This window comes from Protopterus annectens, chromosome 17.part0, assembly GCF_019279795.1.
Source record: "Protopterus annectens isolate FY-2018-M chromosome 17.part0, PAN1.0, whole genome shotgun sequence".
NCBI classification, from domain to species: domain Eukaryota; kingdom Metazoa; phylum Chordata; order Ceratodontiformes; family Protopteridae; genus Protopterus; species Protopterus annectens.
The window spans coordinates 435,778,225-435,790,483 of record NC_056751.1 but is presented as its reverse complement, the minus strand read 5'-3'; the positions used below and the strand labels follow the sequence as shown (position 1 = coordinate 435,790,483).

General features: G+C 38.9%; 1 protein-coding gene across 1 annotated transcript in view; it reads left to right on the top strand.

Annotated features, from left to right (window-relative positions):
* SPATA17 (spermatogenesis associated 17) overlaps positions 1-12,259 on the top strand; it is a 2,050,536-nt gene that overhangs the window by 1,291,057 nt on the left and 747,220 nt on the right. The gene's annotated exons all lie outside the window — the stretch shown is intronic.

The following is a 12,259-nucleotide window of genomic DNA, read 5'->3' as shown; positions in this document are numbered from 1 at the left end:
AGAAGATGTTTTTAAAGTTTAAAAATGAAAGCGCTTACATCGTATTAAACGTGGTATGAATATTAAGTTCGGCTGTGTTGTTGTCCTTTGGACTCGGCTTTTGCTTTTTGTCTTTATATTCAGTTTTGATGAGGGATCTCAACTTTTTGTTGAGGCTAATAAGGGAGTTTTTCCAGTCTTGGGAGTTTACCTTTTTCTGCAACAGTTTCTTCCTTCTGCTGTAGAGTTTATAGATGGCAGGGGACCAGCAGATTGGCTTCCTTTTTTTGGAGGAGAGTGTCTTGGTTCTGTTGGGTATAGCAAGTTCCATGCATTTATGTACGTCTTCGTACAGTGCATTGGTGCATGATTCAGCAGCCATGCATCTTTTTTCCATTGATATGGATGCCATGAAGTTAGCCACCTCTGTTTTTAGGAGCCCAAAATCAGCTTTGGAGAAGTTTTTCATGGTGGTTACCTTTGTGGTGGGTGTGGGTGAGATGTGGATTTCCATGGTGATTAGTTTGTGGTCGGACCTAACCAGGGAGGAATTGACTATTGGTGTAGTGCAATGGTTGTCCATGTTAGTACTAACCAGGTCAAGGATGTTGCTTCCTCTAGTGGGGTAAGAATGAGCTGGTCCAGGTCATCGGAACTGATGAATTCCAGGAAGCATTGGGCCAGTGTATTGGTGCATGAGTAATTTTCCCAGTTGATGGAGGGGTAGTTGAAGTCACCTATTTTGAGAGTGTTGGGTTGGACCCTAATAGTTTCTAGGGTGCTTAGGAACGTGGAGTGAGAGTTTTGGGACATGGTTGGGGACCTATAGCAGCCTATGACCTGAATCACAATCTTACTCAATGTTAGTTGTGCCTGAAGTATCTCAGATGCATTGTATTGGGCTACTAGTCTGGAGGTGTGCATATCCTTGATGAATATGGAGACACCACCACCTTTGGATCTTTGGTCCATGTTCTCGGGATGAAAGGTGTGGAATGAGTAATAGCCTGGTAGTGTAAGGGTACTTTCTGCTGCTTTAAACCAGGTCTCTGTTACAGCACAAATGTCGATGTTCTCCATTTTGAGGAGTGCTTTGAGCAAGTGCATCTTGAGATTTAGACTTCTAGCGCTGAGCAGCATGACCCTCAGATTGCATTTATTTATAGCTGTTACGGTGGTAATTTGTTTTTTGGAACATAGCCTAAAACGGCACTATAGGGGTGGTAAGAGGCTTAGCCAGTATCCGAAAACTGCTATCAAAGTTTAAATTCACAACCAGGGCTTCATTTCCTCTGCTCTACAGAAGGCTTTCCATCACTGAGGCAATGCTTGCCATTACCTCTTTGCATCCCTGACCAGCATCAAGTGCAGTAACTTCTTTTCTCTAATCTCTCCTCTGCGGAATATCCCATAAAAACACTCCATTATTTTTTTCTTCCATTTTCTTATTCAAAAATTCATACAGAAAAACAGGTCAGACAAGTCTAAAGTAATTTTAATAGCCCCAATTTTGGCCTTGACAGATATGGTTTCCTCTGATCAGGTGTCATCTTCTGGACAGGTCTGTATGTCTGAAGCTCTTTATTACCCTACTAACACACCCGTCTGGCAAGCCTCACTTAGATCTCCACTCCCTCTGTCAACATGGTTTGACAAGTTCCAGTAATGGCCAAGGGACTCTTTATACTCTGACAGGGTATTCTAAGTTCTTATTTCTGGTCTGAGACCTAATACTTGAAAAAACATTCAAGAGTAAGCGAATATATTTTTCTGTATGAGTTGCACTTAAGTTGCATCATTCGCATCCCCATTTCCCAGAGTGCTTAATTAAATTTCTCACATTTTTGATTCAGGATCGAGCTTTTGTTTTAAAATGCACCTTTCTGCCATTTCTTATTTTCATCAAGGTTGTATCTCTGTCATTTGCATCTTTGAAAGTATTTAAAGTTTTTTTGAGAGGTACTTTCCTTAATAGAATACCCTTTAAGGATCCTGTCTCTTCTTGTGATTTTTGGTAATTGAACTGTTTTATTTAGTTAATGGCATTTAAAGTTCCTGTATTGCTAACTATAATGAACAATGGAATGGAAGTCTGGTAACTGACTGAGCTATGTTTTATCACAACAGGTGCATCAACCATATTTGTTTTAATATGGATACACTGGTACTACAAGCAGGATTCAGTAGTACTGAGACTTGCTTGTGGTCCCATTGTAACTTTAAGTCTTTGGTTCTTGGTTCATACAGTTATGCTTTCCACTACTACTTTGTTACTTTGTTTAGTATGGGTCAAAATTAAAGTATGAAATATTCAGTCAACATAAGATTGACATAACTGTTAATATGGAGTCATGCCTGCATTAGATGTCGGTGCAATCTCAGATTAAGTGCACCTTTCTCTTTGGTTCTTGATTCCTACAGTTATGCTTTCCACTGCTACTTTGGTTCTTTGTTTAGTATGGGTCAAAATTAAAGTAAAACATATTCAAAGTAAGATTGACATAACTGTTGATATGGAGTTGTGCCTGTATTAGATATTGGTGCAACCTCAGATTAAGTACACATAAGGTTATGGATGGTAGAGCTATAAAGGAATATTTTAGGTGTACTGTGCTTTTAAATTGTGGTTAATTTTAGTTTTAGGATTTGTTAGGGCTTATTGTTTTATTCTTATGGTTGGTTGCTGGAATTATATGGTGAAGTGGTTTTGTGTAATGATTGGTTTCAATTCAGTTTTAGATTTTCAGTTATATAGTATGTGGTTAATTGAATGTTAGATTATTGAATTACTTTAAATCTCACTTAAACAAGTAAACTGTTATTACTGATCTGCAGTGTGGTAGCACATGCAAAACAATTTTAAAATTAATTCAGGGAGATTGTAAGGACCATTTTTGAAGCATTTGAAATCAAAATTTTAACTAAATGCAGAACGCTTCATTTTCCAAAAATGAATTAGATGAGCCATGAAAGTATTTTGGATTGTATTGCAGTTAAGTTTAGACTGATTAAGCATTTCCAGTTTGATGAAAAACTGGAAAATGCATATGTTGTAGAAACCTAAATTAAATGATCTGATGTTGCTAATTTTCATTCATTCTCCAACATATTGGTTCAGATCTGATCCTTGGATCTGACTCGGCTGCTGTTTCATCTCTCATGGATACTACAAGCTTTCAAACTCCTCCGTTACCCGTAATGCTGTATTCCCTTTATTCTCCAGATCTCATTTGCTGCCATTGTGTACATATGTGGTTGCTGCAGCTCTTGGGTGTGAATTTGAGGAGATAAGTTATTTCTACTTTATATCTTCATCCTATTAATAGAAGTTTTCTTTTTTATCCTCCCTGTACCTAGTAGTAGTAATATCATCCTTTTCTTCTTATCGTTGGTAGCTGTTCATTACCATCATTGATAATCTTCCCTTACCGCTTATCAGTAATTTCTTATATACTGTTGTTGGTACCCCCTTTCTCTGCTTTCTGTAAAAAAATAACACAAAAAGAGGTAATTTATTTCTATATTTCAACCCCCTCTGCTTTAACTTCCCTCATCATATTGCCTTCTAAAAGTGATATTGTTTCTATAGTTTTTTTGGTGTAATAAAATGGCAGATAAACCATCAGGGTTTAAGAAATATAGTAAATACAGGCATAAAACCCAATTATCTGATGCCCATGATCTCTGTGTTTATTGTTTGGGACCTGAACATTTGCAGTCTTCATGCTCTATCTGTAAGGCCTTTAACCCTAGAGCGTTGATAGATCGGAAAAATAAATTAATTCTCAAAGGCCTTCTTTCTTCGCCCTATGAAGAATCACTTGCTGGAGTTCAACCCTTCAAATCTGAGAGAATGGAAACCAAAAAGAGACTTTCCGAGCAACCCAGCTCCTGTCAATCCTGTTCAGATCCAACCTCAGAACCATTCAAGAAGACCAGAAAAACATTGGATTCTAAACACAAGCTTTTGGATCCAACTTCTTCAGACACCACATCCATATCTTCAGATCAAACTCATGTTGAGCCTGAACAGTTATCTAGGAGTAGGTACACATCTTCCCTGGATCCTGTATACTCTTGGCTCCCATCTCTGTTCCTGGAAAGAAGTCTTTCACCTTCCATAGCCGCTTCCTGCTCATTCAGAAGTCTCACAGAAGTTGATGTCGACAGAATGATGAGGAAGTCCTCTCAACACAAATTCAGATTGGAGTTCTGGCTCCTACCCCCATGGGTCCAGAGACCTTCACTAGTACAACTCCCCCAGTTTTGGCTCCATCTCCGAGCCATCCCTTGGTTTCAGAGACCTTGGATCTAAGGCTCCTGGTGCCGTCTATTTCAGATCTGAAGATAACTTTATCTTCAGATCTGATATCTTCTTTGAGTGCTGCAGCTCCAAGTGTGTCAGAGCTGGATGACTATCAGACCCAAAACTTTGTTTTCAGAACCGAGGGGTTGGGGTCAATTTCAAAGTTGTTGGAGCCATCTCTGCCCCCTGGAGCCTTGGCATTTGATAGCTCTGTTCTGAATCTTACCTTGGTGGGGTGTCTTCGGGTCAGAGGGAGCCATCGGTCTAGAAGCATGTCTTCTTGGCCCCAATTATTTCTTCTCCCTGGGGCATTCTGTCTTTGGGGTAGTAGAGACAGTATTTTCTTCTAGAGGTCAGATGGCTCATCTCACCGTAGATCTTCCTTCTGAATCTCAGATATCTTTGTGTCATGAGCCTCAACATTCTATTCCACAGGGACAGCTAGCCCAAAGTCTCCAGTTTACCCCACAGAGAATAATTATTTTTTTCTGTTACTGCTGTGGAATATCCCACTGAAGATGTCCCTAGGAAGAAGAAGTGCAAGAGGAGACACTTGGACTCCCCTCAGGAGTTGGTCACAGAGGATACCAATTTCAGTGAAGGGCAAGGTTCCCCAAAATCACCACCTGTTGACATCTCATTTGGGACATTTTAGAGATCCTCAAACAAAGTGGTGGTTTGTCTACCGATAAGCCTTCTCAAGATGAATTGGTATTCCTGGAGGCATTTGGTACCACCCTTCCTTGGTGACTCCACCCACTGATGAGCTCATTGATTTGCTCTCTCAGTAGGCATGGATGGGACCTAATTCTGTTGAGCTCATCCCCAAGAAACCAGATAGGATCCTGGCTCCACCCAAAGGGAAGGGAATTCTGGAAGAAAGGAGTACCAGTGAATGCTATCATCATGGCGGCAGCCACCAAGAAAGAACTTGCGGAAAAGATTTCCTCTGTTCCCCCCCTAACAGGAAGTCTAGGGCGCTGGACAGACTTAGGAAGCGTGTATATGTCTCAATGACCTTTGCACTCGGGTCTCTAAATTATTTAGCACACATCACCAGATTACAGAGGGATTTGATCAAGGAATTTTTAAAATCTGTCTCAGGGACCAGTACTTCTGAGGTAGAGTCTTTTGTTGCTTTACAGTTGGCCACACTTCAAGCTATTTCAAACTCATCCATGAGGCTTATTTCACATGCAGCTGAAGGAACCTCAAGAGCATCTGGTTCAGGCATTTTCATCAGAAGGCATGTCTGGATGCATCTGTATAATTTTGCAGAGCCCTTCAAGTCATCCTTCATCAGTGCTCCTTTTGACAGAAGTTTATTATTCAGCCCTTATGTGATAAACACACTCTTCAGGTGTGAGCAAGATAGTAAGACCCTGTCTCAGTGGGAGTACATATTTCGACTCCTCAAAGAACCTTTTCCAGGAATCAACAAGGTGGTTGGGAAATGTGGTTAAGAAAATTCCAGGGTCTATTCCATGTTCCATGTGGAGAGAGTTCCCCCAGAGGTAGAGAGTGGAACTCATATGGAAGATGCTGCCCACACAGCAGAGGAGGTCTGCAGAACCAGGGGTCCAAAGATTCTTTCTCTGATTGACACTATCAGCACTCCTGAAAGGAGGCTTGATTGCCCACCTCTGGAAGCAGTTGGGAGTCACTTATCCCTGTACCAGAGAGCCTGGCTGGACATTACAAAAGACACTTGGGTGCAGATCATTATTTCCAGAGTTTATATAATTCCCTTTTCCCTACCCCATCAGTTATGAAACAAAATTCCTGATGTTCACCCAGTCAGAAGAAAACAGTAGCTCTGGAAATATAAAAGCTGTTAGAAAAAACAGTAATCCAAGAAGTCCCCCCAGACCAGAAAGGATATGGAACTTACTCAAGATTCTTTTCAGTGCCAAAGAAAACAGGGCAATGGAGACTGAATTTGGAGCTCAACTTGCTGAACAAGTCAGTTCAGCTTACCAAATTCCGGATGGTCACAGTTCGGTCCATTTTACCCTTCTTGCACAAGGATGACTGGATGTGCTCAGTAGATCTCTAGGATGTGTACTAGTACATAAAAGTGGACAGATGGTTCAGAAGATATCTGCACTTCCAGTTGGGAGCCAGTCACTACCAATTCAGAGTACTGCCTTTTGGTTTCACCACAGCTCCCAGGATGCATGGCAGTAGTAACAGCTCACTTGAGACTGCAGGGATTCTGCGTGTTTCTGCATCAAGATGACTGGCTTATAACCACCTCAGCCAAGCATCTTCTGATAGCAGCTAGAGACCATGTACTCCAGATTTGTTCCAATCCAGCTATTACAATAGGCGACAACAAATCTCAACTTCAACCATCTCAGACATTAGAATTCATAGGAGTTTTCTTCAACACAACATCAGTGACAGTCTCTCTCCCTTTATCAAGGGCTCAAACTATGTATTTTCAAGTCAAGAGAATAATCCAAAACTCATTCCTTCCAGCCCAACAGATATTACTGACCCTGGGATCAATGTCCATAACAATATTTCTAGTTCCGCTAGCAAAATACCATATGAGAATTCTTCAATGGAAATTAGCAACATAGTGGTTCATTTTACATCAACCTATGTCCTCCAAGGTCAGTATAACTCAGGCCTGCAAAAAGTGCCTTTGGTGGTGGATTCACTCAGATCAAATAATACAATGATGTTCATTTATCCTCCCACAGTCCAAGGCAAGAGTGACCATGGACGCTTCTCAGATTTGGTGGGGTGGGGCATTTCCTGGGGAAGACTGTTCAAGGCACATGGTCCCCTGAAGAGGCCAGCTTGCATATTAATGTGCTGGAAATAAGAACAGTACTCCTAACATTGCAGGCATTCCAAAATGCTCTGCCTTCCAGAACTATTGCGATTCAAATGGACAATATGTCTGTAGTATGGTACATCAACAAACAAGGAGGAACCAGATCTTATTCATTGTGTTGAAAAGCAATGAAAGTGTAGCATGGATGATCTGTTCAAATTGATTTCTCATAGCAGTGTACATACCGGGGAAATCCAATGTGATAGCAGACAAGTTGAGCAAGTCCATACTACTACCTCATGAGTGGTCTCAACAAAGAAGTGGAAGAAATGGTATTCAGTTAATGGGGCCAGCCATGCTGAGAACTATTTGAACAACAAGTGCAACAAGTTCTTTGCCCTAATTCCCCCACTGAGGGAGTCACTGAGAGATGCTCTCCTTCATGATTGGACCCCAGGTCTCCTCTGTGCTTTTCCCCCATTTCCCTTAATCCCCAAATTCCTATAGAAAGCTTCTTGGGCCTAAGGTTGACCGTATGGTTTCTCCAGTTCCAGTCATAGCCAGACAACCCAAGCTCTCTTCCCCGATGAACCATATTCTTTTGTCATCCCGCAAAGCTTCCACTAGAAAAAATTACAAGAGCAAATGGAAAAGATTTGTCCTTTGGGCACAGCACAAGACACGGACCCCTTTTCAGCACCAGTACCTACAATTCTTGAATTCCTGGCTCACATTATTAATGAAGGGGCTAGTCCCTCTGCTGTTAAGGTTCAGTTAGCTGCCATCTCCAATTTCCATATTGGAGTTGATAATTCTATGTTGTCTTCCTCACATCTTTGTAAGGCATTTATAAAAGTAACATTTCTACTCAAACCACCCTTCAAGGGCCCTACTCCACCATAGGATCTGAATTTAATGTTACAGGCCCTAACTCAGAGACCATTTGAACTGGCTTTAAAATGTGAATTGTGAAACGGGAAAACTATATTTCTGATAGCCATAACATTGGCCAGAAGAATTTTAGAACTTCAAACTTTATCTTCTACACCTCCCTATTTAATTTTTAATAAGGATAGGGTGTCCTTAAGAACCAGTCCTTCCTTTCATCCTAAGGTAGTGTCAGGATCTAACATAGGTTCATAGGTGTGTACTAGGGTAATGGCCCTAGGGCCTTTACAAGCCTAGCCATATGATTACCCTGGCATCATGCCACCTGTCGAGTAGAGCCACTGGAGTTATCCCCGGGGTGAATTTTCTATTTCTTATCCACTCATCAAGATTTCTCTTGAAGAGGGTCAGTGAGGTGCTCTGCTTGACATTAACCTCCCTGTATTCTTTCCAAATTTTTCAAACAATGGTGATTACATTTTGCACTTATTGGATGTTCACAGACAATTGCACTTCTATTTAAACAGATTGGAGAAATTTAGAAAATCGGATCAATTATTTGTATCCTTTTCAGAAACCAGATTGGATCATCCAGTTTCAAAAGTAACTTTATCAAAACGGGTGACTGATTACATTTCCTTTATCTATAAAAATTTAGTGTGATCTTGCCAAAGCCTTTAATAGCCCATGCAACCACGTCCATGGCAACTTTGTCAGCTTTTTTATCCAGGTCTTCCATGGACGATATTTGTGTGGCTCTAACTTGGACTACTCCTCATACCTTTATTACTCATTACAAATTCGATCTGGTCTCAAGGGGAAGAGAAACCTTCGGCTCAACATTATTCAGAAATATCCCTCCTTAGAGTCCACCCAGATTCAGGTACCTGGGGACTCTATCCCATACATTGAGATGAATGAATGAAAATTGACAACATCAAATAAAGAAGTTATGTACTCATCATAATGTTCCATTTATGTTGCCCATTTTCATTTTTCCTTAACTCTCCTCTCTCCAGCCCCCCTAACCTGTTTCTTCTGATGACTTCTGGAACTGCGGAAGAGTATTATAGGGACCAAGTTCCTTCTATTTGAGCTCCAGTTAGTGCCTTTCCATATTGAAGCTAAACTTTCATTGCATCATACAGTAAGGAGCTGCAAACAAGCTCTGGAGAATGAGTGGACTACAGCATTATGGATAAGGGAGGGGCTCAAGAGCTTGTAATATCTACGAGCTGTGAAACAGTGACCGAGTCAGATCTGTGGATCAGATCCAAACCCATATGTTTAGGAAGAATGAAAATGGATAATACAGATGGAATGATATGGTGAGTATGTGACTTCTTTTTCACAAAGAAGGATTTGACCCTTAACAAGATTTAATGACATCTAGGAAGTAATAGCTAAAATTGCACCCAAATTACAACAGGATGCAGCTGTAGGTTTTTCAACAGAACATGTGTTATCTCTCTTTAAGGGGGAAAAAATAGCAAGCGAGTTTCCATTTGGCAGAATGACATAAAATTGATCTGTTTGTTTAAACAAAATGCTTGCATGCATATATACATTAAAAATATAAATGTCAAAGGAAGGCCTATACTGAGAGAATGTACAAGAAGAAGATTAAAAAGACCCACAAAGTAATTGTATAAAATGGAACAAAAGGTGCTGAATGGTGAACATGAAGCAAAATATGTGAATAGAATGCTACATGTAAAGGGGATGCAAAATGTCCACTTATGCAAGAGATAAATGTTATGAGCTGAGGCATTTTGAGCTATGTAGCTAGAGAGAAACAGGCAGGGGAATTATTTGGGTCATTATAGAAGGTATAGGAGTAATATTCAACAGAAATTTTGGATGTAGGAGCAGGTATTTCATTGTTTTCTTTGCAATCACAATATAGATGCATGCAAATAAACTTACCAAACACTTTCTTTAGAAAGGTTAACGTTAAAAGTCACAAAGCCTTCAAGTAAAACTCTTCATTAGTGTAATATGGATTAAAAAGGATTCTGTTATGGCAGCTAAAAATATGTGGAAAGAGGCTAAAATGATAATAAATAAACTGAAAAACTGGAAGCTCTTGATTACGGAGATGGTTAACCAGTTACAAACAGTGAAAATATTTTAATCCTTTTAGCTTTATATATGTCAGGCATATGTTTATCAATGGGAGGACACATTGTATACAATAATTAATAAAGAACTGTAGGAATTTTTTGAGGATAAGTTGAACCTCAACACAGAACAAAGTGGTTTAGAATTATATGATTTAAGGCGATGCTTTAGAGCTCTACAGTTAAGGATCATATACATAATGCAAGTAAAAAGTTATACATCAAAGTGGAAAGGGGTGATGATAAAAGAGTAAGATTTTGGGTTTAGATCCTTAAAAAGAATCACAGCAACTATGTTGAATATTACATTCATAACAAATAGCATGTAGAATATTATATTCATAAAGTTGCATAAAGTAGTCTAAGAACTAAGCTAACACAAAAATGGAAGAAAAGAAAATTTTATCAGTGGAGGTGACTGCAAAAAGGGTATAGAAAATAAGCAATGGGGGGGGGCCTCAATTTTCTGGAGAAAATTGAAAAATTAACAAAAGTATAGAGTGGCATGAGACCAAGCTGAAGTTTGGACTGCAGATTAGAGACTGTCTTCCATCTAATATCAGAGTACAGGAAAAGAAAAAATGAACAGGGTAGTTCTAAGTGAAAGACCCATTTTGGAAGAATTTTTAATCACACCTAGAACAGAAGCTACAGTTAAACAGGGACAACTAATAGGGCAAATAAAATATTGCATGATGACTGTAAAAATCAATCAGAGGAGGGGAAGATTGACTAGAAAGACAACTCATAAAGGAACAATGGGAGGACATCTGTATATATAGTTTCCAAGTATGTGAAGAAGTGCAGAAAGTGTAGGATCTTTGCTTGGAAGTGTTAGCATAGGTATTTTTATACCTGAAACAGACTTCAGAGAATTTTTCTCTCAGGTAGACAGCAAATATTGGAGGCGTGATAGAAAACAGAGACGTAACTGGGAATATTTTTTGGTAGTGTAAGGAGTTGGTAGATTGTAAAAATGTCCTATTGACTGGGTATTCTGCCTGAAATACCATGGGAGAGAGCAAATGGCTGTAACTAAAGAAATTATTCTTTTGAACTGGGACACTGGATCTGAATTGCCTATACATAGTAAGGCCTTACTTATGTTTAATAGTATTGCCTGCCAAAGCCACTTAGTTTGAAATAGAAATCAAAATCTAAACCACCTGTGAAAGAAGTACTGAATATTGTAATGGGGATAAAAAAATTGCTAGGGATGGGATCTTTAAAAACAGGAAGGAGCAAAGTACAAACAAATAAATGGAATTTGTAGGAACAACACATGCCTTATTATGTTCAGCAGGAAGAGTGAGGTTTAATGGAAGGGAGGAATTGATCAGTTTAAATAATAATGAATAATAATTGTTAAATGGAAAAGAAAACATATGTAATGTATAAGATATGAATATGAACATTTTTATATGGTTTGTTTTCTTTTCTAATAATATATGTGTGTCTATGACTAATTAATAAAGATGTTTAAAAGACCATATTGCTAAAGCCTTAAACAAAACTATCTGCAGTAGGCAAAATACATTTTCTTTAGATAGGAAGGAGAAACACAGAAGTTAGATTTGTTTTGTTCTAGAAAAGAGACAGCATTGGTTAACATATAATAGATAACACAATTCTGACTGAAACTGCACTTCATTAAGCAGATGTTATGGCCGACAAGGAACAGTGATAGAGCTGACATAACTGGAAAAAAAATTATAGCTGATGTCAAACAAAAATTTGCAAAGGAACTGGATATACTGATGAATTAAAACTACTAAGCATATTCAGCCAAAAAAATGGGTTTCCATAACTGAGGAACAAATTAGTGTATGTCAGTTGTTGCAGTGTCCTCTGGCATATTAATATGGTGAGATGTTTGATTCCAACTGCCTGTCCCTTTAAATTGTTTTTCAAATACATTAGAAGCATACTGTTATAGTGTAAAATAACATTACTAGCTGTGTTTTGTAAGTAAAAATGTTGTTTAAATTACTGCACCCTTGTTTTATAAATACTGTTACAGCCATGAAACTAACACTACTAAAGTTCTTATGGAAAGTGAATTTTAAAAAAAAGATGTGCTAATGTATCATATGCATTATGAAAGAGGGCTCTATGATTATTATGAACAGTGCAGATTACAAAACTGCTATGGGTGCTATGTTAAAAGATGTTGATTTTTAT